The sequence below is a fragment of the Falco peregrinus genome, chromosome 6 (genome assembly GCF_023634155.1).
Source record: "Falco peregrinus isolate bFalPer1 chromosome 6, bFalPer1.pri, whole genome shotgun sequence".
In the NCBI taxonomy this organism is placed as follows: Eukaryota; Metazoa; Chordata; class Aves; order Falconiformes; family Falconidae; genus Falco; species Falco peregrinus.
In genome coordinates this window covers 40223200-40250068 of record NC_073726.1, presented here as the reverse complement: position 1 = coordinate 40250068, position 26869 = coordinate 40223200, and positions in this window count along the sequence as shown.

The window sequence follows — 26869 nt, the reverse complement described above, 5'->3', positions numbered from 1 at the left end:
CGTTAAATTTTTCGTAAAATCAGTTTCTAAGTACTTGAGTACTCTTTTATGGTACATTTTTTTGACTGTGAGTATGTTTGCTTCCACATCTTTTCTGGCTGTTTCTGGTCCAAATCTAGAAAGTGTCTAAAATTTAATGGAAATCAAAGTTAAAATACTGCAACTGCTTCCATGCACAATATTTATCATAAATGACTATTCTGAATTATCCAGCAGTGTGTCTCATAAATGTTTCCTAGGCAAGGAGCTCTGAAATTTGTTCAGAAAGTGCTGGGGACCATGACTATTGAAACATTAAAAGATGAAGTAGCAACAGCAGCAATGCTGACAATAGCAAGACACGCCAAGCCCTGAAGTAGGTTCATCTTAAGCTGCAGAAATGAAGGTATTCCAGGGCTGCTGTTATAAAACAATTGTAAAGCTAGCGCAGCTGCTGAATTCAGAGATAGAGCATATTGGGGACATTTGGGCATTGGGAATGATGATTTCAGATGGAAGGTATAATTTGCAAGCTGTAAATAAATTATCACACAATACATTAAATTAAAACTCTAGTAATTCGGTGCCACTGAGCTCAAGTAATTCCCTAGACATATATATACTCAGGGAAATGAACAGTAAGCAGCAAAAATGGAGAGAATACCAAAATCTGGAGACAAAGTGACAGGACAGGGCACACTAAGTGATGCTTAACTGCTGTGTTGTATATTGTTACACAATTTCATACAGTAGAAAATATCTCAGCAAAAATACAGTTGGTATGGAAATGTAAAATCAAGCTTTTTTAGGCCAATGTATTATCATGAGCAGTTAGTATCCAGCAGAACCTCTACTCAGGAAGCATGTTAGAAGAAACTAGATATGAAATAATATGAAAAACATCAAGTTACTAGCTGAAGCAATGGAAAAGTTCATTGCAGTAAGGTCATTTGTTATCATAATAATGACAGAGAAGTGGGAAATGTATCTGAAAATCCTTGTCTCTGAAGAAATTGAGACTCCTAGACCTTCAGTATAGGATATTTATTAGTATAACTTCTTACCTTGTACATATATTTGTTGGGGACTACATACTAGTACCTACCAGAATTTGTAACAATTAAATGTTTTCTCAGCTGTAATGACAATTTCAGTTTAGTTAGAGATGCAGCCTGGATGTGACTTGGAAGGGGGAAAAGGCTATATTTTGAAAGCATGTATAAAACATCAGTCTGTTTGCACTGAAACTAGACACAATTCCAACATGTCTGCAGGTGTTGAGCTTACAAAATAAATTATTCAATACAAAAACAAAGAAGCAAATAAGAAGGCCTTTTCTCCTTTTACTAGCCTTTCAGTATGGGAAGCAGTAGTTTAATTAACACATGCTAAGAAGAGTTAGGAAAAATGCTTCCAAATGTCTGGAAAAAGGGAGAGAAAATGCTGATATCTCAACATATTGTATGTTTCTATGCCAAGAAGGTAAGGAGAAAATTGATCTTTTGGAGTAACTATGGGGATGCAACTGGTATTTCGATAGGGAGGAAGCTGCTGGGAGCACTGCGGGCCAGCTGCTCCCTCAGGGACAGGAGATACATGTGGCCCCTAGGCCAGAGGGCTCACCAGCAAGGGGCTTCCCAAGTACCCAAGCAAGGCAGCAGGACAGACCTGGAGACTGCGGTCACATCCAACGAAGAATCCTAATCAAAAGGCAGTTTCATGGTGATGAGTCAGGTCTAAGGTCAAGCCATTAAGTTAGTCTGAAGGTCAGGGTTAAAATGAGATACATCATATCCCAGACAGATACATTCTGATAAGGCAGGGCTAGGAAAACAGGCTATAGGTCAGGATCAGTATCAACAGGACCCATGGCCAGGCCATAGCTCAGCTGAAGACTAGCACTTTTCTGGTATAGTCAGTCAGAGACTGAATGCCCCAGGCTGAGCTTAAATAGAGATCTGGGGATGACTGGTGTATGTGGAGGCTCCAGGTGAAGCTGTTCAGGGCCCGGAGAGAAATAGTGGTGAAACAGAAACTCCACGTTAGTAAGTTCTTTTATGGTGGAGATACATTTAGTGGTTTTTGGTATGAAGAACTGGAGCTGGAAAAAGTACTGGAATAAAGCAGGCAGAAACCTAGGTGAGAATCTTTTCTTCCTTTGGTGGAACAGATCTCAGGCATTCAGAATATGATTAAAACATCAGTAAGAAGATATCAAACTCTATTTGGCCTTTCCAAAGGAGTAAGAAAGGTTGGTTATTTTACTGTTGGCTGTCCAGGGCAGTGAGGCTGGTGAAGGGTCTGGAGCACAAGTCCTGTGAGGAATGGCTGAGGCAACTGGGGTTGTTTGGTCTGGAGAAAAGGAGACTCAGGGAGGACCTTATTGCTCCCTACAACTACCTGAAAGGAGGCCGTGGGCAGGTGGGGGTCAGTCTCTTCTCCCAGATAACAAGCAACAGGACAAGAGGAAATGGCCTCAAGTTGCACCAGAGGAGGTTTAGATGGGACACTAGGAAACTTTTCTTCGGTGAAAGGGTGGTCAAGCATTGGCACAGGCTGCCTGGGGAGGTGGTGGAATCACCATTCCTGGAGGTGTTAAGAAAATGCATAGATGCAGCACTTAGGGGCATGGTTTAGTGATGGACTTGGCAACAGTTGGATTAGATAATCTCAAAAGTCTTTTCCAGCCTAAACGATTTTATGATTCTGTTCCAGCTGGGAAAGAAATGAGGCAGCAAGAAAGGTAGAAGTGGATCTTGTACACTGTCTGAGAAGAGATTTTTGTAAACCAATTAGCAAAAGCTTCTTTTTTCCTCAGCTTTTCTATTTGATAGGTAGTACAGTAGTAAGTGCCTCCTTCAGAAGTGCACAGTTTAACTGTTAACTTAGTCAAACACAGTGATCTAAACTCAGAAAGAAATGCTGGTAGGAGAGGGACAAAGCTGAAACAATATTATTTGCTAGCTGTAAAGCCAAAATCTTTAAGGATCTGGCCAATGTAAATTAAGTAAGAAAAACTTTTTTGTATGAGGTGGCGTTGCAGATTCTCAGGCCTTTAGGCAATTACATATTCTTGGTACTTTTGCTGTAGGTTTGATGAGTCAGTGGGACTGACTCTTTAGGAGGACCTCCTTTAAAGGGTGACAAATCCAGAATTCCTGCTGGTGTTTTTATCTGGTTTGCATTGTCCACGTTCTACTTCCTTGCATATCTTTCATAAAACAGGCTACTAAAAGTTTTTGTTAAAACTGGACAAAGCTGTGATGTTAGGATACTATTCCAGTCAGGCTGGGGGAATTTTATGGCTAGAACTTCAACTGTCGAATGAATAGTAGGGGAGTGATAAATGTACCTGCTTTAAAACAGTTTTTTCAAGAGACTATTTCAGCTTCTAAATTCTCTCAAGATACTTTCAAATAAAAGCAAGTTATTGTGCCAAATTTTATAGTAGTGTTGTTCCATTTTCTTGCTCACTCCAGTTGAAGATGACAGGCTTGCTTTGACAGGGTTTTAATTAGTTTCCATATGTGATCTATTTGTACCATGTGGCTCTGAGATTTTCTTTGTGTATGGAAAAAAAGCAATTTAAACAATTGTAATTATTTATGTGAATCAGTTCTAAATTCCCAAAACAGATGGCTTGACATTTTTTTTCCTGTGTGTAGAGGTATAGTGGATACATATGAATATCAATTGTTACATGTATTTAACAACAATACAAACATATATTGCACACACAGAGATATAAACAATACAATATACATATACAATATATTGTTATATACATATATGTATGTGTATGTATGTGTGCTGTTGTCATTCTAGATTGTTTGGATAGACTTTTTGCTCTATGACCAATAGTATTAGAAGAAGAAACAAAGATAGACAGGAGGTCAACTGAAGGATTTTCAGCTGTTAAACTCAATTACGAGCAATGACTGAAATGAATTTTAAAATGTCTTTCCTGAAGGGTGAATGTACTTTACTCTGCAATATCTGTCGTGACAGTGCTTCGAGGCCCTTTCTGAGATGAACTGAGCTCTGCTTATTATTTTATTCATTCCAGAAGGAGTGGGGCTTGTTGTTTTGTTTTGGGTTTTTCTTTTGCATCAGTTTTCTTCAATTTTCATGGGTGCACTAAAAAAAACCCTGTCAATTTGCTGTATTCCCAAGAAGAGCTATTCATGTGACAGGAACAATTAATTTACAATACGCAAAGCATAAAAAATGTTTTATTCAAAGTTGCAACAATTTTAAACAGTAAAATGATATGCCAAAGGACAATTTGGTATAAATTATGGGGGAAGAAACCAAACACCTGTTCTGAAAGAAAACTGATTGATTACTTTTTGTTTTTAAACCCATAAAATTCAAATAAAAGAAAGATGTGTTGTTTTTTTTTTAAATGCTTTCCCTGATTCAGAGCATAGGTGCTGACATATTCCTAATTATATAATTATCTCCTCTGCACAGTCTCTAGGTTTGTGGGCTGCTTCAGACTGCTCATTATAGTCTTTTTAAGTAATCACAGTAAAATATTTGCATCTTTGTACTGAATCCATAATTAAAAGTCTTTGGAATTACTTCTAGAAATGGTTTTTACTCACTACAATTAAGACCAAGTATATTGTTGGTAAGATTTTTATTTTTTTTTTTAATTTGCAGAGTAGTGTTCCCTTCTCTTCGAATCTTCCAGTTGCAACAAAAATAATTTTAAAACTTAGAACCTGGTACAGAAAAGCACTTAAGTACACATCTAAATCTGTCACAATTCAAGATAGCAAATTAACATGTTCATAGGTTTTGATCCTATAAGCAACAGTTAGACTGTCTAGCCTGACACTTTATATGACAAAACTGGAAAATTTAATGCACTTATTTCTGTAGTGAGTTCTGTAAATTGTCTTTGACTAAAAAAAGTTCCTCCAAAAATCTGATCTTGACTTGATAATATCGGGTTACAGTGTGTTCGCCAATTGTGTGTTCTTACCCATTAATACTGCATGAAGGAAATCTTTGATTTATGGGATTTAGATATATATTAAAAATTAAGCAACTATTTTCAATAAAGGAATTTTTTTTTTTCCCCCCAAATCAAAGCCCCACACATGGACATCACTGAGGGATCTAAATCATGCTAGCATTCAGATATGCTTTTGTTACTGTGAATGGCAAAAATCCTAGTTGTGTGAATATGGGCAAAATGGATCTTAAAGTGTAGTGAGTTCAGGAGGAGACTAATTTTATAAGGCAGAATAAAACAAACTCACAGTATTATGACCAAAGAGGAGTACTAATATAATTTTAATGTAGACTTTCTGATGGTTCTTTAATACTATGAGGTTTTTAAAATACATCTTACAGTTTTTGCTGATTGGACTTATGAATTTGATTTCTTGAAGTCTAACAAAGTATGTTGTCAGGAATATATCAAATAAGATTTTTTTTTGTACATGTAACACTAGATCACATAATCATAAGAAAAAGAAAGGTTGGATCCCAGATATAAGCGTTAATCAAGAAATGGAAACTGCAGACTTCTATACAATACAAAAGGTTTTTATACAAAATTAGATGTTTTGTATGTATGATAGTGAACAATTTTATAGTTTTGGGTTTGTTTTTTTCTCTACATTTTTTTTTCCCTTTCCTTTTCTTTCTCCTTTTTCCAGAAGGCAAGGAAAAGAAGTTTAACAAGAACACCAGTTCTGGTCTTTTTCCAAGTAAACTTGTCAATTTTTTAAATTGATGTCAGCTTTGCCCTCAGTTGAATTTTTTGTCAAATTTTACCATTTTTTAATGAGAGTGGTTGAAAGCCCTTAATAAGAATGATTTTACCCCTGTAGTCATGCAGTTCAATGACAATAATAAAGGCAAAAGTGACAATACAAGGCTCACAAGCTTGTCTGTGAACCTTGGGATGCAGGCTTATTCTTCAATGCCTTATTCTTTTCTAGGAGGATTTTTCACTTGCCTGTATGACTTCATAATTATTATTCCCCCAAAAAGGTTCCTGTTTCACTAGCTGTTGATCAATAAAGGTGAGAAGACAAATATTACCTTGGGCATTCTCTGAAGTCCTAAACTAGAGAATTCAACTGTCAGAATAACCCATTTGGCTCACTGAATGTGTTCCAAAGGGATGGTGAGCTCTGTTTTTAGCTTGCAACCATGCATAACACAAAACAATAGAAGATAAGAACTAATCTGGGGGGGTGTGGGTGGGTGTTTGTTTCCAAAACTCAGAACTGGAAACAGAAGTACAATAATTCATATGGCAAACAGAAGCAAACAACTCCCCCTCAGAATCAAACCCAAACATCTACCTTCCTCTTTGTCCATTGGTCAAGCTGGACTCTCATTTCCTGTATAGCCTAGAATGTGGGCTCCTAGTATGCTGCCCTCTCAAGAAGTATTTACTTGAGGTAGAACACTGGCATTTTTTACCCATAAAATTGGAGGAGGGGAGGTTTACAATGTCAAATTTTCCTTTCCTGAAGTATTTATTATGGAGGCATTCTAAACCTTTTTGACAAGCCTATCAGCTGCTTTTCTCTTTTTTTTAAAGGTTTATTGGACCCAATAGAAATGTCAGTTACTCAACAGAACTACTAGCAAGCACTTAATTATTTCAAGTACAAGATGTTGTTTTCCACTTTATTCAATAAACTCCACTGTGATCCAGCATTATGATTTCTTTGTTGGCAAAACGCTATTAAGAACTAGTCTTTCTTCCACTTCTCTCTGCTCCTTCCATTTAATTAATCTATCATTGCTTGTGCTGCTGTAGCTGATAGTGAGGACCTAAGGTAAAGGAAATATGTCAAAATAGTAAAAAAACCCTGCAAACAACAACAACAAAGCAACACCCCCATCCTCTCACTTAAAAAAAAAAAAAAAAAAAAAAAAAAAAAAAAAAAAAAAAAAGAATGGTTAGCAAACTCCTAAACTGACAGTCCTGCTAGAGATATATATCTGTGGTACCACCACCTGCTTGGGCGTGTGACTGCTCCTTCCCAGGCTTTGACAATTTGCATGATTTCAACAGGTATATCAGCAGTTCTACATTTAACAAAAATAGAAAATGGATTGATGCTTACTGCTTATTACGGACTTTTCACGGAGATCAGACAAAATATTAGTCACTCCTTTGAGGATAATAATGGAGTTGGGGTGACTATCTATCAGCCCTGTGTTTGAGAAATACTATGAAAATTAGACTAACACAATGAAGACAGTAAGAAACTGAAAGTAATTAAGTTTTGAAATGAAAATTAAATGCTAGCAAATAATTGCTTGGAGATTTGGATGAGATTAGGAAAAATCACCCAAAAATATGGTTTCCACTTTTACTATGTTCCCTGGGCGGCTCAATGAAGATACAAGATAGGATGTTAAGTAGTCAATAAATATAGAAGGATATGGTACCTACCACATTTTCAGGCTATGGTAGCAACTAGTATTTGAGATGCCAAGAAAACGGATTCAGTTAAATGTCTATACGTTTCATCCTCCACTTTGTTGTGAAGGATTAATATGAGGCTTGCAGGTCCAAGGATGTCTGATACTGGCATTTGTTTAAACCACACTCCTTTTTGGCTGAAAATCCTTGAGGATACCAACTTATTCACAAGTTTCAGTAGAGATATGTGTTGCTATGTCACCGTCCCATTCTCCTTCAGCCTGCAGCTTCTCTTCTGCTTCATTTAACCCCAGCTGGTAGAGCTCCTGCTACCTGAAGGAGCTAGAGCTCCTTCAGCAGCTGTGGCTGATGAAGAAAGCACCTAAGAAACAGTAGTGTTGCCCCACCAGTTTTATACACTGATGAGTTCCGTCATGCAGTAAAAATTCCTAAACAATTCTCCCATTGCTTCACTTTCACATTCTTCCACAAGAGCAGCATGAAATGAACTGATGGCCTGGAAATACAACCTGCATTCTTTATATCGGTACACTTTATGATAAATAGAAACAACCACATGAGTCAGCCTGTAGCTGTTGAACTTAAGTTCTTTAGACAACTTCTTGTGTTTCCTTATATAGCAGGAAAAAAAGTTGCTTTTATGACGGTTTTGAAGGTAATGGCCTCCAGTTCAAGAGGAATACTAAGAACTGTGACTAAATAGAGTATTTCTAAAGCATAAACTGTTAACAAGCTCACTGTTAAAACACTATTAGGCAATGTCTACTGAAAAAACTATTAGGTGGCTTTATTATAAGTAAATAAAAATATATATATTAGTGTAAGTGTTATTTCTAAAAGAGTGATAATTTAGGCATCCTTAGATTAGATGTTTATAACAGAAAAAAATTTTTTTCTCACAAAATGCCTTTTCTTCTCCCATACAAAATGGAAAAGTTTTTCACCAGAGATAATAAAAATGGCTTAACACAAAGTGTCTTTTTATATTTTTTTTTTTAAGTGTATGGTTTTATTTTGTTTACTGTAGTGCTTTTGATTTACTGCTGAAAATGGTAACGTTATTCTCTGGCAAATTCAGTCTCTCTGGTCATTTCCTTCTACTCTCCAGTGTGTCTGTGTAAAATTTAGAATTTCCTACATTATGTGCATCAACTTAGTTCATAAGTAGAACAAAAGATTAAGAGATTTTTGCTTGCTTCATCGGGTTTTTTGTTGGTTTTGGTTTTTGGTGTTGTTTTGTTTCTTTCTTTTTTTTTTTTTTTTTTTTTTTTAATGCAACTGTTCATTGCATGATCCATGGTCCATTCTAGCTTAAAAAAAAAAAAAAAAAAAGTATTGACTTTAGAAGGTTTTTAAGAAGACCCAGGCTTCACAAAAGGTTCCTGTCTTACATCCAGTGAAGAGATGTCAATGAACCCAACTACCTTATGAAAGCTCTGCTACTTTATATCATTGTATTTCAATCTTTTAACTCTTCAGAACTGAGTGTGGGAATTGAGATAGAGGGGAGCAGCGTACAGGGTTGTGTAAAAGATGGAAGCTAGATTCCCAGTCAGCTTTTCAACCATGGATGGATTTTCTTCAGTGTTTTAGGTAGTCAGTGTGAGAATACATGAAGCTGACCCATCTAAAACTAACTTTAGTGTAGCAGTTCCCTTTATGAGGCATGTGATCCTCTGGAATCTATATGTTACCTTTGAAGGTTCTGTGTAAGAGAAATAACAAAACTGTCTAGGATCCAGGAAGCTTAGTTTATTCAAGAGTATTAGGGACTAATTTCCAAGCTGAAAAATCAAAATGTTTGAAGAATGGCTTTCATAAATGACTAAGGACTGGAAAAAATGATGTTTTTTTCCACTTCTGATTAGGCTTAAGAGCCTTCTATAGCATGAAGTGAGCCAGACTCTGCCTTTCCCTAAAGAAATAAGATAGAGAAGGAACAACACCTCAAAAGCATTTTTATCAGTACAGCTACATATAAGTTAGTTGATCGCTGGCAGCTAGCTAAAGATACCTAATTTTAAAGGTAAAAATTCGGTTAAAAATACCAAATTAACATGACCTCATTTACTTAGTGTTTTATGAAATCCCACCTGCAACCACAAGTACAACTCTTTCATTGCATTTCAAATATTTTTATATGCTTTATATAGCTTGTGGTGCCTTTTTAAGCTTTGAAACTTTTATATTTTCAGCTGATATACAACTTTTATCTCCAACAGTAAGGGCTTATGCTTTAACATTCTGAAGTTCTGAGCAGTTATGAGAAATGTAAAACCATGACAATCCATGCAGCCCTGTCAGTGAAGAGCTGTATTCTACAAGGGAAAGTGTTTCTTCTAACTTCAAGAAAAAATGTAATGATGCCTTTTTAAAAAAATTGTCCAATATATTGGGGAAATAATAAATTATTAAAGAATAACAAGTCTAATGTATTCTGTGGTATACTACAGGTATGAAATAAATGTTTTCCCTTTAAATGTGAAGTTATTAATAGATTTTTTCTATAATTTGGGCATATCTAATCATGTTTTTCTAAAACATAACATTAGCTTAACTGCTTTGTAAGTAAATTATATCAACTTTTTATAGGTCTATAATATTACAATATATAACAATTATAAATATGACAACTTCACAGTCTCTTTTTTGACCTATTTATTTCAGCACGTTCTACTGTAGACCTTAGCACATTATAATTCATCTTCTAATTAGAGTCATGTTTCCATTTTTTTTTTTTGCCATTAAATTGTGGATATTCAGTTACAAAACAAGCAAGCTTTGAAGACAGAAAAGTAGCTGAACCCTGACAGCTAACAATGGTAGATGTCTGATTTAGGAGTTACCTTGCTTATCCCTAACAGAGAAGTTAATATCTCATTTTGATGCTTGATGTTCTCTTTCTGGATTTATGTGCACGTTCCACCCTCATTTGTTTGAGAAATGTCCTTCAGAGCTAGACAAGAGGTTATTTATAGTGCTGTGGTGGTGGTTGTTTTTTGGTTGTTTTGTTTTGTTTTTTTTTAAATAAAAAAAGTCTTCTTGGTAGCAGGGTGTCAAGGGATAGAAGAAACAGCAAAAATGATTCTGAATATTCTACTTCCAGTTCCCAGACAAAAGCCAGTAGAAAGCATGTTGATTTTAGTCGTTCTTGCTGGCTATCATTGTTTATTGAGGACTCAGCACCATACAGATAAAAAGCCTCGGGAAACTAATTCTTATTGGTGCATTTGTATCCTTTCCTCAAGATACATGTGTGTTCACATATAATGCATGAGTACAAGGGAGATGAGCAAAATTTGTTTTCTTATTTCAGTGCAAAAGAAAATGTGGACCTGGACGCAAAATGCTGGCATGCAGGAATGATGCCATTTGTATTCAATTGAATGTAACTATAGACTCCTCAAGCTGAATTCCCAAATCTGGGTCAGTGCTGCAATTGTGATTTCAGCAAAATTTCTGGATAGCAGTTAAAAATAAACTTCAACAACAACAACAAAAAAAACCAGAGTTAAACTTTTCAGAAGTGACTAGCAATGTATTTTTCAATGAGAATCAGATATTAGATGGTGCATTTTGCTAAACAGTTTAGCCTTTTGCTTTGCTCCCAAATCCTGATTGGTCCCTCAACAGTCCATCCTGCATGTACATTTATCACTTAATTCTCTTTTGCAATTAACTGTTCATTTCCCTTTGAGACAAAGCCCGGATACAACTTCTGGTGTAGCATGCCTCAGGGGCCACCGACTGCATGTGGTGCAAGTAGAGGAAGACAGAGCTACTTCACCATTCCTTGTTCCTCAGGATTATTCCCAAGGACCTTTGAGGACTTCCACTCGCTTTAATGCCATGGCCCAGGCCTGGCATGATACCATGACTGTAACAGCATTCATGTGAGCAGCAACACAGTCATTTCATGAATTTCAAACTTCAATAATCTAAACAACTGCTAATTATGTTTTTGGCCCACAGAAGTGTCATGGAAAACTCAGAGGACATCTGCGCCAGAGCACTGTGTGGTGTAGTCATAGCTGACCTACTCCAGAGGGGCAGCCCACAGAAGCACAAGCGTAAGGTTTCCCCTTTTGCTTGGGCTGGGAAACACTCCCAGCAGTGGAATATTTCTTCAGATTAGACATAGTCGTTGCTATTTACACAAGCAGTCTCAGCAATCCATTAAAATACCCTAGATAGATGAACCAAACCTTTTAAGCAGGAATGTATAAAAAAGATGTTTTTAAACTGGTTGATGTGCACATCAAAAATAAATGATCTCAGAACATGTTGTGATGCAATATTTTTTTTCTTTTCAGTGCTTAGGTAATCAATTTTTTAACTGGAAGTCATTAATTTTTTCCTAACTTAGGTGAATTAAGTAAACTGCACCATACAGCTTTGTAGTGTAACATCCATCTTCGGTGACAGAAAATTAGTCATGAACCAGACATTCATTTATTGTGAGGTCACACATATTTAAATTAATTGATAAAATTTCTTTGGGACAAAGACATGATGTAATCTCTTGGCTTCATTGCAGTGTGGGCTTATATTTATACAGGTCACTTCTATACAAAAACTCTGCCAGGAGGGCAGGTTCTCATTGTTCTTGTAGCTGGTGCAGATTTCTTTAATGTAAGTGCTAGGTAAGCATAGAGGGTACTTCTCCACAGCCGACTACTGGAAAATGACAGCACCTGGTGGGAAGTTAGAAACAACAGGCCCGAAGCAATATGTTGAAAGATAGAATTCAGACACACAAGGCTTGAGACTGTCATCATGCAATGTGTCAAGCTAATAAAACAGAACCAAACTTGGCAGGCGATGAAGCTGGCAGCTCCAGGAACATCCTCAGGGGACAAGAAGACTGTGGAGAAGTCACCATTGTGCACAAAAGGCAAATTTTTCAAATCCATCTTCAAGTCAAAATTATTTGCTTTCATGTGGCTGCTCTTCCTCTAATTTAGGGGTGTAGTTAAGAGCCCCACAACAGGAGGGAAAGATATATGTTACTTCCAGGGCTGTCAGACCTGCAATACCTGCTATCTCTGCCTCAGTTGCATTGACCATGTTCTAAATATATAGACCATACTTAGTTATTCCTTCATGTAGGAATCATCTGACTGCCCCAAAACCAGAATTTAAAAGCCTTAAAAGACTGTAACTAGGATTTTATAAATACTCCTTCATTAAAGACTTTAACAAAGACAAGCTTGTAAACTATTTTGGAGTAGCATGACACTTTGACATCTGTAGCTTATAACCTGATTCAGATAAGTATGCTGTTGCTCCTGTAAAATAACATGAAAATTTATGAAAAAAGCTAAATATTACCAGAAGGTATTTGTTTCATCAAATAGTAACAAACTATTTGTTTGTTTGGTAAGAAAATATGTATGCTACCAAGACTGAAATATTGATTATGTGGAATGTTATCTGCAGTAAATTGAGTAGTTTATATATCGATTTACTGAGAAAGAGCACTTATTTATTGGATTTTGTTTATTTTTTAATTGTACCAATATAGAAAATTACACAATAGGTTAATGAAATCATAAAAATAACTTAATAAATTTCATGTCAGCAAACTAAACAAAATATGAAAAGGTATTATTTTACAATGTTCTGTAGGATTAGGTCCAAATGGCCTAACTTCTTTCTGCATCCCTTGGCCTAGCGTGTCCTATTCTGATTCCAGATATTGCCAAAGCCCCTACAACGAGTCCTCAGCAAACATTTCTTTCAATAAAAACTAAACTATAGGAAGTGAGTGCAAAATTAGGCAGGATAACCTATTATTTAGTTCTGCTTCCTACTAAAACATTTCTACAAATATTAATAACTAATGAAAATACTTTCAGCTGTATTTCATGTAATTAATTATATAGCAACAGGAAGTAACATTACTTCTACTGTAAAAGTTTTTAAAGACTTCATGATTTTTCCCATCAGCTTCACCACTGAACCCTGCAACGCTACTCTAGCACAGTAGATCTATCCCATAAGATACCCGTAAAAGTTCTAACGTAGTTGAAGTGAAATCTTAGAATGAAAACCTGTCTGTACAGCTTTATTAAAAAAGAAAGGTTCTGCAAAATCCTTGGTGTCATGATGTTCACTTGCTTGTGGCTTTTGTTTATTTACTGCTAAGATACCCACTGTCTGCTGCCAAACCAAGCTTTTACTTCAATCTGTTATCTTAGATAAAAAGGCAAAAAAGAAATCAGTTATTGCCAAAGGAACTCTGACAACTTCTTGGAAAAACAGTGTCATGGCTGTCATGGTTTAACCCCAGCTGGCAATCAAGCCCCACGCAGCCACTCCCTCACTCTGCCCACAGTAGGATAAGGGAAAGGATCAGAAGAGAAAATAGGAGAAAACTCGTGGGCTGAGATAAAGACAGTTTAACAGGTAAAGCAAAAGCCACACATGCAAGCAAAGCAAAACAAGGAATTTATTCACTGCTTCCCATGGGCAGGCAGGTGTTTAGCCATCCCCAGGAGAACTGGGCTCCATCATGTGTATCAGTTACAGGGAAAGACAAACACCATAATGCCAAATGTCCCTTCCTCCTTCTTCTTCCCCCAGCTCATATATACTAAGCATAGTATATATACTAAGTCCTATGGTATGGAATGTCCCTTTGGCTAGTTCAGGTCAGCTGCCCTGGTTGTGTCCCCTCCCAATTTCTTGTGCCCCTCCATCCCTCTTGATGGCAGGACCCCAGGAACTGAAAAGTCATTGACTTAGTATAAACATTATTCAGCAACAATGAAAACCATCAGTGTCCCATCAACATTGTTCTCACACCAAATCCAAACCACAGCACTGCACCAGCTACTAAGAAGAAAATTAACTCTGTTCCAGACAAAACTAGGACAATGGTTTGATCAGTGCCATCAGAATGAGCAACATAATGGAATTACATGAATGAGTTAAATTATATAGAAGATAAGAATATTTGAAAAATAACTATGAAGCCTAATGTTTAGTTATATATTAATTTCCTAATAAAACTTATGCATTTTTTATTTTAATGAAGAATGCTCAAGCAGTCATCTTTGCATTCATTATTATTATTTTCTTTTGCAGTAGCAATAAGGGAGCATAAAATAGAAGCTGTATTGGTGACACTCTTAAAATTGATTGAAAAACAGTTCCTTAACTAAATTGCTTACTGTGAGTCTTTGTGACGCACCTTGAGAAATGACAATTATGTGGTGAAATAAACAGGTATCTAAAGAGGAATAGAATGAAAGAGAAGCATACCCACAGAGATAACAGAAAAGTGATGGTCACTACTTCCATTTAGTAAAACCCATTTTTGATTAAATCAGTCAGCTGAAAACTATAAATAGGTATCTGAGATGCTGTTTGGGCTATACTGTATTTTTTTCAAGCATTCTTTATTACAACATTTTCAGAATTCAGGTAAAAGCAGAAGGTATATGTTTCAGGTGAAACTTCAAATTACTAGGTGTGATTTTATTATCTGCACATATTTTTTAAACAAAATAACTGTGATAGTGGAAATAAGTAGTCCCATGTATTAAACATTAAATGACTTGCTATTATTGTTTTAAAATAAGTCACTCTTAAAAGACTCCATTTTTACACTGTTCATTACTTAATTTGGAGTGGATGATTGGAGCAAGACAGAATGACTTAGAGAAAATAAATTATTTTTCAATAATCCACTGAGAATTAGCTGATGGCAATCCAGATCTTTTATATATATGCACTTTTATATCAGAAGTCCAGATTAAAATTATTACAGTACATGACCTTACCTAATTACTTATTAAGCACTACCTGATGTTGAACCTACATGTTTTGAGGTAATACATTTCTGTAGTATATTGTACTATAATCTCTCCTGGTACTGACTTGCCTGAAGGTCGAAGGACAACCGAGTTGATATGGAGCAATCCAGCAACTGGCTGTTGGTGAGCCAGCGTCTTGGGCACATGAATGCACCTGGGAAATCTTGATGTTATATTTCTTTATTAAGCATTCAGAAAATTGATTCCTAAGAACAAGCAAGTGACTGTGATACAACACCACACCACACTTGCTTGGTACGTACAATACAATTTTACCTAAAAAACTAACTCTTTTTTCATTTAAGTGAAGTTAGTAAATTCTATTGATTCCTTTAAAGGCACAGAATTTAAAATTATGAAACAAAATCTGAATGTATGATTTAATTAAAAAAAAGCACTTATGAAAATTATGGGAAATTGATGACAAATGGGAACTTAAGAAAAACACTACTGCATGCATTCTGTAATTATTTTTTGCCATCATGAATATTTTCATTATTCTCTGTTGACACTAACTGATGACAGGGATTTTTGTATAGAAAGTACAAAGAGTGAGTACAGGGGATTATCATCTAAATGTGACTTTAACTGATACAGAGAAACTTCTCTCTCATATGAAAATGAGAAGCAGACCGTAAGAGTGATCTTGAAATGGCAGGAGTTCATGATCATTAGGAAGGGAAAGAAAGAGCACCAAACTGAAAACAATGAACTTCACAAGATCTCAGATAATAGTCAGGTAGGAGCTCAGGGAAGCAAGCCCAAGGAAAACTGCCCATCCTTCAGAGAACTACTAAGAACAAAAAATAAGCTTTACTGCTATAGACAGGAAAAATTATTGGCAGATGATGTGAGGATGATGCACCTTTCTAGTGATTTATTGCTTTATTTTGACAAGTAAGCTAGTCTATGAATAGGAAACAGGTACAATTAATACTAATCAAGGGGGAGTGAAAAGATTAGGTGAGTGAGAATGTGAGGACATATATGTTGTTGTGGTCTTCCTGAGTTTCATCTTAAAAGCTTTCTGAAGTGGCTGAAGTGATGTCATAATTTTAGTGATAATTTTGATAACCTTTGGTTGAGGTAAGTGAAGAAAGAAAATGTTACCAATCTTCTGAAAGGGGTAAAAATTACAGTTGCACACTACCCAGAATTATTTAAGTTCTGAAAGAAAGTATCTGAAGAATTAATCTAAATGTTTTTAAGGACTGAAAATTAATAAAAAAATATTATGATCATAATTTGCAATTTTGGAAACCAATTTGATTTCCTCCAAATATGTATAACATTCATGACAAGAAGTGAGATTTCTCTCTGTGCTCATGGGAAGAAGAAATAAATGTCTAATACTATGATTTTCCTAAAGCTTTCAGCAGTCTCATGCTTTTTTCCTAATGAGATTAACAAGCTGAGCATAGTGCTGAGCATAGTTGAAAGAACTATGGGGTGAGGGAAAAATCAGAGGAATGACTGATCATAAGTTCTGTTTGGGTTTTTTTTTCTGTTTGGGTGGGGTTTTTTTGTGGGTTTTGTTTTTGGTTTTTGGTTGTTTTACTTTTTTAATAAGGGGTCTGCTGAATAAGGATTTTACTTTCCAGAATTTGGATTATTCTATATTATATTAGATAATGGAATAGGGGACATACTTATTAAATTTGCAGGAAACATGAATCTATGTGGGAATTCTAACAGTTTGGGAAGAAGAGTAAAAATTTGAAGTTATTGTGACAAATACAAGAATGTGATTAAGCATAATAGTGACAGCTGAGTGGGCAACATTTCCTCAGAAGAGGATCTGGGAATAATAGAGAACTGCAATCTGAGGCGCTAGCTGAGCAAAAGGTGGCAAATACTGGATACTTACTGGATTAAATAAACTTGAACATAGCCTGGCCGAATCCATGAAGTAACTCTCCCTGCTCAACAATGACAAAGCCTAACAGGAAAATATATGTAAACTTTGGTGCACTGCTTTTATTGAATAACTAGATCAAATGGGTAAAGGAGTTTAGAAGAGAATAAGAATGAAGAGAAATGCAGGCAATAGGGCCTAGGAGAAAAGCTTGAAATAGCTAAGGGAGTTCCAGCTAGAGAAGAAATCATAATAGACTGCATCAGGGAGGAAGAGACTAATCTCTTTTCCACCTCCATTGCAGACATGAAAAAGAATGATCAGCACATTCTGCAAGAGACATTCAGATTAACTGCCTAGTGGTAAATTTAGGAAAGCACAGGAGCAGACACTAGCAGAAGCTGTGGAATCTCCATCACTGGACATAACTGAGCAAGTATCTTTCAGGAATGGCAGAGATGCACCCAATCTTGGATCAGTTGAAGAAGGTGGACTCCATGACCAAGCCATTCCATCTCTATTTTCCTACATTTGGTAGGGTATATATCCTGCATTCTATATACACAGACTTTTATTTTTGAGAGGTGCTATGATAAACTATATAAAAGAGGGTTTTCTGGAAATAGAGGGAATATAAGGATTAGGCTGTTACACTGTTATTTACAATTATTAATTAAATCTATTATTTGTCCAGCATTATAGTCCAGTAGCTTCTTACTGAAAATAAATGTGGAGTAAAAAGAGCTATTTGACTTCCACACTCTACTTGGAGTGTTTTAGTTGTTTGGGAGCACTTGTAAGGAAAAAAAACCCACAGCACAATAAATACATCTCAGAAATATTAAGAATTTAATCTGTGTTTGTTTAATTAGCAGTGTTGCAAAGCTGTAGATAATAACTTCGGACTGACCATTGAAACACTTTAAATATTTGAATTTATATTCAAGTGAAAAACTGTCTGGCTGGTTACAGCTTGGGGTGAAAATAAGGAATAAATGATAATTTGTAAACCAATTAGATCATTGTCATGAACTTTGTTCACAGTCATGCTTCACTGCACCAAAACAGCATGGTAAAAATGTTGAAGTTATTATCTTCAAATTTCTCCAACCAGCACACATATGTATGATTTGAAATTGTCTTATGAATTCCACACAGCTCTCTTTGCAACAGCATTTTATTGTCTAATGTGCAACTCAGTTCTACTTTAGACTGGAAGAAGAATCCTTTGGGACCAAGTTTTTCTTTGGGTTTGACTCAGCTGGAAGATTAGGCATTTAATGCTTTCAGAAGTACCCTAGGGTATCCCACCATTCCTCCAGTTTTCATTCCAGGAGGATGCTCGTTTCCATAATCCCATGTCGTACCTGTCAGACACATAGGGATGTCTCAGGTTCCCTAGGCCATCTCAAATGGCACTACACACCTATGTTTAGGCATTAGTAACCTGAATCTCTTCTGCCCAAAGCTTTGTTATGAAAGTTACTTTAAAAAAAGTCTTCATCTCTCTCTAAAGAGTAATTCTTATCTTCTGTTATTCTGAGCTGTAGGTTATATTGAACGTTATGGATCTGTGCAACAGGAACCTGCTAACTATCAGCATAACATATTTGTAGGGAATTTATTCCCATTACTTCCGATATCCTAAGTGACTTTAAACATAATTGGCCAAGTAAAATGATGCCTTGTAGATTTCAAGATACATTAGTGTATTGGGTAGACCAAACCATTGTGATCCCCTAGTATTTTCAGTACAGAACTAAGAATCCATATAATATATGGTACTTCTAATCATAAAAGATTCTAGTATGGGGTTTTGTGCATAGCAATTTTAGACTTCTATGATGCTTCTTTTGAACTTTGGCTGTGCTGTTAGGTTAAGACAAATTACCAAAGTTTTATATAGTTCATCTACCAGTTCAAACTATAAAATCTCTTGGATTCCCACATTGAGGGCAAATTTAAAAATCCACCTGTTTGGAACAGATCTGGTACTATCACACAGGAAATGATAAGTGTTATCTTGCTCCTAGTATCGGAAAGTAAAATGATTAGAAATTTGAAAAAATGTGTTAGAAATCTGTCAAGGAAATAAAGTCACACTTAGATCATATATATCAGTTGTAGGAAATGAAATACATTAAAAACTGTGTTGGGAAAGCTATAATGTGTATTTAAATTTAGAGAAAATAACACCCATACAGAAGATAATAGGATTTCCAGATTTAAATGTGATATTTTATTTTATTTTTTGTGAAAAAAGTTTTAATGGACTTCAACTGAAGCAGGATTTTCCTGTAAAATGAAGTTAATGCCAGCAACTCCTTCAATGGTTTTACAAACTGTGACAAATCTTTCAGCACATACGGTGTTTTAATTAGACATCATAGTAACAGGCAAATTGATCCCTTGCTTTTTCTCTCAAGTGTCAGTTAGTTTTAGGTGAAGTCCCAGAATGAATTCAGCTGGGGGGAGTGGAATTAGAGCAGCAGCTCAGCTCTGGCCATGAACTGAGTTTGGGTGTCATTACTGAAGCTAGTAAGTTTCCTTTCTCAAGTGTGTACTCATGCAGCTGAATGGGTGAATGTCAGTAACCACATGCTGAGATCCTGCTTAGTAGAACAGAATATTAAAGATGTGTATGGTCTGTTATTTTCTAGGTCAAACTAACAGTCATTGAGCTGTATGTGGATGTGATTCCAAAGGTGCTGAATTGCTCCTCTGCTGTCATGTGAGGCAGGGGATAAAGCAGCCCTCAGTCCCCCTTTCGTATGTCCTTGATGCATAATAGGATTAAGCTTGCTATCTTTTAAAAACCTGAAACTGCATCTGCCTTATATATAGTGCTTTGTATATGGCAGTGCTACTGAAGCTAAAACAACGGTCGGTATGGAGCAATTTAAATAAGCCTGACAACAACATCGGTGCCACAGAGACTGAACAGATAGTGGCTTATCGCGAACTGCTGCAGTCCCGTCTGGGTATTTATCTGTGCTGGGAGAAAAGGCAAAACCAGGAGTCACTCTGCTCTTCCTCACTTTTGTTCTTTTGCAGGATAAAGCAAAAACTGTTAACACAACCCACATCGAAGAGGAATACTATCCTTTTGTGGGTTTAGGTCTGCTTTCCATTACTAGCCCTTATTTTTATCTTTATACATTTAAAGAGCAATGGGCCTTATCACAAATGCATTGGATGATATATATGACTTTAGTAACATTACCATATACCTTTTTCACAATACTCTGGTGGACAGAGTACCCTGGAAGTAGAAGTACAGGCTCATTTCCTTTCTCTCTGTGTAAAAAATCACACCTTTCACTTCCCAAAAGTATTCTCTAGTCACTAGCCTATAAAATAAAATACTTTTGTAGGCCTCTGAGGCTGAAATACCGAACAGTGAGTGTGCAAAACCATTTTAAGTTGTAATGCTCACTTGCAACTGCCATAGAAACCAGGTAGTTGACAGGTATCACTGCACACCTGCGTTTTCTGCGCAATATGTTATTAAAATATGGCTGAGGTGCACTTGGTGTTATATGTTACAAAGTTAGAAAATACTCCTGGGACTACCATTTTTAAGTTATCTTAGAAAAAATATGAACATTTTAAGAGAACAAAGAAACAGCCTGATGTTTGGCTGGGGGAGACAAATTAGATTCTAGTATTGTTCCCTATTATTTATATTTTTACTTTGTGATTTAGACCCTACTGGGACTAAGGACCGTGACATTCTGGATTTCAAGACTGAGTTCTGAATATGGCTCCTAGTAACTGAAAGGATCTGGAAACGGCTAATTGAAGGGAAAGAAAGCATATTTTACATGAGTTGCTGCCAAACAAAAAATAACTGGGAGAAGTAATATCATACTATATGGTAATGTCACTGTGAACAGGATAGCTACTTGGCTTCTAATGGTAAAGTAAATAATTAATAAAAACCATGAACTTTTTTATTATGTGGTAAGTTTTGCTAGATCATAGTGAGATAGGACTTTTTACAACAGATAATTGAACATTTTGAAGGTTGTCTCTTTGCTGAAATTTCATTTAAGAGGATACGATCATGTCAAAAGGACTTTGAAGTTCCATCATATTCCAATAATGACTCTATTTGTTAATATATTTTATGTTTAAATGTATAGTTTTTAAAAACTGCAGAAAGCTTAAGAAAGAAATTAAACATTTCTGTTATTTAAATAAAATGTTTCAACAGAATTCTACAATGTTTTATTTCCAAGAGTTGGGGGGGTTTTATGTCTGTTGAGTAAATGGATTTAGTACTGAGTCTTACTTGACTCTTAGCACATTTTGCAAAGCATACTTATTGCTGACTTTACCAAGCAGCCAGGGCTAAGGTCAGAAGAGATAATCAGAATGATAATCAGCAAATTCAAAAACACGTCATCAAAAATAGTCAGTGTTTCATGTAATGCAAATAGCAGTATAAATCCTCAACTGTTTTGGTTAATAAGGTGATATTACTTCACCTAAAATTCCTCCTCTTGTTCAGTAAGAAATAGTGCGTACAGCATTACAAAGAAGTCCTAGATACTGAAATTGTGTATTGGGTCTGGCTGAGATGGAGCTCTTCACAGCAGCCCCCACAGCGCTGTGCTTGCATTGGTGGCTAGAAGGTGTTGACAACACCCCAGCGCTTTGGCTGCTGCTGAGCAGCGCTCACACAGCATCAGGGATGTCTCTGCAACATCCCCCCTCACCAGCAGGCTGGGGGTGGGCAAGGTCTTGGGAGGGGACACAGCCAGGGCAGCTGAGTCAAAGTGACCAAAGGGCTATTAAGGGCTGTTCCATACCATATGCCGTCTGCTCAGCAATAAAAGTTAAGAGAAAGGCGGGGGGGGGCGGGGGGCGTCGGTATTTCATTACAATGTCTGTCTTCCAGAGCAACCACTACAGGTACTGAAGCCCTACTTCCAAGGAAGTGGCTGGACATTGCCTCCTGATGGGGAAGTCGAGAAGAAATCCTTTGTTTCCCTTTGTTTCTGTGTGTGGCCTTTACATTTGCTTTGTTAAACTGCCTTTATCTTGATTCACAAGATTTTTTCCATCTTATTTTCTCTTCCATTCCCATCCTGCTGAGGAGTGATAGAGCAGCTTGGTGGGCACCTGGTATCCAGCCAAGGTCAACAAATCACAAATGGATATAGGAATAGAATTGCCTCTACCCAGTTTCACAAAGGATAAAGCACTGCTTTGCATCTTAACCTGCAGGAACGACTTTTTAGTTAGAGATAAAAATGTTTTTTATTCTGGTTCTGAAGGTTTATATTTTAAAGTCCACTACTACAGCTGTTCTTACACCAAGCAGGTGTTGCCTGGGGTTCTAAGAATGATGGGCTTCAGCCTGAAAACAGAATTTTCTTTCTGCAGGAAACACATGGTACTTTAGTCAGTGGGTGCATTGTTCCCAGTCCACAAAGCTGTGAGCGTGCTGTGGGTCCTCTCTGGCTGCAGTCAGCCTTGCGTGTTGGGCCTCACTCCCCAGTCAGCTGCACTGGCCACCTACTGGAGGTGTTACCATCCTGTATGCCCCACTGCATCCATGCCCTCACCCTCTTCCTTATCAAGGACCTTGACAAGGTTGGTCCTTGTCCAATACCATTTCCAGTTTGGAGCTGGTGTTTTATTCAGGCACATAGTGAGGACCACAATGGCTCTTTCATCCTGTGGCTCAAGCATATCCTTTGTGATGCTTTCTCCTCTAGCTCACAAAACACTGACCTGCAAATTTAGTTACAGAAAGTACTACGATGGTCACTACTGTGACAACGTTCAAGTCACTACAAAATATTATTTTTATGTTCCTAACTGTGCTATAAAAGCAGATAAACTTTAAATAATTCTGATAACAAGACTTCAGAAGGTGGGTTGCTCAGATACTGTGAGTCCATCATCAACAAATGTGGGGTTTTGGGTGAATTAGAGCATGCGTACCTATAACTACGTCTGGAAATAGTAAGAGAATATTTCCTAAAACATCTTCATGCTTCTATTTAACTTGTTGGAACTGAAGGTAAGAGAAGCAAATTACACATTCAAAATGTATATTCAAAAGTCCTTTTGAAAATATTCATAGGCCATTTTAATTCAAGGTAAATTTAGCTCAGACCTTTTAAAATTCCTAGCAGGAGACGTATTCTCAAGAGAGAATGATTCAGAGCAGATGTGCTTTTGTCTAGGTAGAGATTCATGTTTATCCTGAAATGGTCATCCATCCTTCAAATATCCAAAAGAAATTTACATAATTCTCCAAATTCTGTTCTTGACTATTATTCATCCATATAAAGACACTGCCTATATGTCCATGTTAGAATTTCATTTCAGTATCATTAAAAAGAACCCTATTTTTCCAAATAGGATAAAAAGCATCAGCAGATAAATCCTGCTTTCAGAAACATATTTTTGTTATTTGCTTTCTCTTCAAAACCTGTTTTACATTTCTTTTGTTGATGAGTTTTACAGGTTTTTTTTAGTTCCTATTGTTAAGAGGTTTTGGGTTTGTGTTGTTTTTTTCTTTTTTAATATTTTATTTATGGGACATGTAAACTGAAGGCAAAACACTATTTGTCACAGAACCCTTTACTTATTTATTAGGTGCCCTACACCTGGTTGCTAGAAGTCAAAAAACTTTCACTATTTTTAAATCTCTCTCAGTTTTTTCCGACTAAAAGTCCTTGAAAGAAGAGTGTATGTTACCAGCTCTGCCTAATTAAGAATATTTTGTGTTTATTTGCATTATTTATACACTCTACAGGCTATTTTTGAAGTCCATTCTTTTCCCCTAACAGTAGACTTCATATGGATACTGAGTTCCCTGACCACCCTAAAGCTGCCATAGCTGTAAATTCCAAAGCAAGGCATTTTCAAAGAAAGTAGGAAGAATCCTTTTTGAACCCAGAGTAGAACAGATATGTGCAGAATAGCTGTTACTAGTGTCATGGGGTTTTTTAGAGTCGAGCCTGTGCTGCCTCATGAGCAATTCAGTTGTTCCCCACTAGACCCTTTCAAGCACAAAACCAAAGGAACAGGTTACCCTGTGCATTTTAAATGTATGACCAACTCCATAAAAAGATGTACATACTTAACTGCTATAAATGGACATAAATTCCAATTGACTTAAATAAGAATTTAAGGATTTCAAGAACAGTTACAAACTTTTGTAGATTCGGCTCCAAGGAAAGGAACATAAGGGAGTACAGAATGTGCTATCAAAGATATTCAGCTGTAATCTAACAGGAAGCATTTATCTTCCAAAGTTTACAAAAATGCACTCACTCCTTGCTGCTCCCACTGACACAGTTTCAGTTTTGTTAGAGGATAGTGTCTGCTGTGATTACTTGACAGGAAAAACCTTTCCTCAGACAGGCATATCTCCTCCTGCTGTTAAATGGATTACATCTGTGTTTGTCAACAATATGCATAGCTCGAGCTCTGCAGTCTTACAGTCCACTGAAATATCTCCTCCTTCAGATGAGCAAACATAGATCTGTGCCACACAGCACAAAGAACGATTTCTTTGTATTCCTAAGGTTATGTAAATAACCTGCATTTTTATATTCAATATCTTGATAAAGGACATAGCTGGCTCTTTTCTGCGTAGCTCCCTCAGTACAGCTGATGATATAGAGCATATCATAGAAGCCTGCACAGAAAAGTTTATGTTCATTACAGGGCTGGCTACTCTTAATTTCTAGGAAAACTCCAGACTGTGCTTAATTAAACTGGCTGGAATGTTTCATTCCAACAACTCATGTTCAGTACCTATGCAAATATAAAATGATAGACTTACAAAACAAATCACCAGAATTTCTTAAAAGAAAACGGTCTTAATGTAACGTACTTTTAATCTCATCTGCAAATAATTCCTTTTTAAAATTATCTGTTCAGAGACTGTAAACAGCAGAGGACTCACTGTTCATTGTCTCCAGTGAAATAATCTGTCTGAAGAGTGCTGATTAACATTCTTTTAAAGAGCTCAGCTTGTTTCAATGAGAATTGTGATTGCTTTTTTGGTACGGCAGCTGCTGTGAGTATTTACACTTCTTCCCAATTCAGCTGTATGTTGCTGGAGGTTTTACAGTCGCATCCAGGCATGACTTCAATGATCTGAAGCCATTTGTCACATATTGTGGAAAAATTAGGAGCCTTAATGTAGAAGGATTTGAGTGAATAATTTTCAGTGAATAATTTATTTAGGAAATGTAACCACCTTCTTGCTCAACTTCTCTGTGAACAATGATTTTAAGAATATTTTTGCTTTTTGTCACTGCTCAATTTTTATAAAAAGATCCTATACTTTTCCTCTCTATTGTATGAAGATGGTATTCATTGGTTGAGATCAGTTACTTTTGCTTTATGATTTAGTATTTTGATTGATTTCCAGAAGATATCAATAAGCTAGTCATTGAATGCAGAAACAGATGCTAAAAAGAGCTGTCTTCCAGAGAGTCACCTTTAAATCTCATGTAGGCCTAGCAGACGTCCAGTATACCTACCGATTTACATGGCCGAGTGGCTTTCCTTATTCAATAATTCAAGCAGTGATGGTTCTGAGTGAGGATAACTGTGACCACCATAAGAGATGGAGCTCAAAGTCAGGAGCTAAATGAACTCGATGAACAGTTTGTAGACATTTCTGGACATTTTCTTGACATTTTACAAGGGTGGTCCACAGACTAAGGGAGTGATACCTGCATGTTATATCAAAGGATGGGAAGGACGGGGAGTGGTTGATGAGGATGTGTTGGATAGTATGAGACCTGAGCATGCCATAAATAGTGTGGAATAAGGGGTGGAGAATGTGCTGGGTTTGGGTGGGATAGAGTTATTTTTCTTCATAGTAGCTAGTAGGGGACCATGTTTTGAATTTGTGCTGAAAAAGCGTTGATAACACAGGGATGTTTCTGTTATCACTGAGCAGTGCTTGCACAGAGCCCAGGCCTTTTCTGCCTCTCACCCCACCCCAGCAGCAGGCAGGCTCGGGGGGCACAGAAAGCTGGGAGGGAACACAGCTGGGACAGCTGACCCCAACTGACCAAGGGGATATTCCTTACCATATGGCGTCATGCTCAGCATATAAAGCTGGTGAAGAAGAAGGAAGTGGGGCTGTTCAGATGTACGACATTTTGTCCTCCCAAGTAACTGTTTCATGTGATGGAGCCCTTGGAGATGGCTGAACGCCTGCCTGCCAACGGCAAGTAGTGCATTAATTTCTTATTTTGATTTGCTTGTGTGCACAGCTTTTGCTTTACTTATTAAACTGTCTTTATCTCAGCCTATGAGTCTTCTCACTTTTACCCTTCTTATTTTCTCCCCATCCCACTGGAGAGGAGTGAGCAAGTGGCTGTTTGGCACTTAGTTGCTGGCTGGGGTTATACCAGAACAACAAGAAAAAACTTAAACAGGAAGGAAGGACTAAACCACACAAACTCCATTTTTAGAAATCTAATTTCTGGTTGAAACACTATCCAGCAGAATGAATCTCAGACTGCCCATGCAAGATGTCTGTAGATTTATGTATCAGGTCCATAAACAGGAAGATGCTTAAAGAAGGCATAAATCTACCCACATATTGGGAAGGTGGTGATATTTTGTAGTGGGAACATATTCCTCTGGGAGATGATTGCTTCCACAAGCCTTGCCCAACAAAAGCAGAGGGAAGATAAAGGTATGATGGTTCCTTTTATCCAAAAGGCAGTGTCTGCATCACTGATTCTGGGTATTAGAGGTATAAATCCCTTTTCTACCTGTGGTTATCCAAACCTATAAATA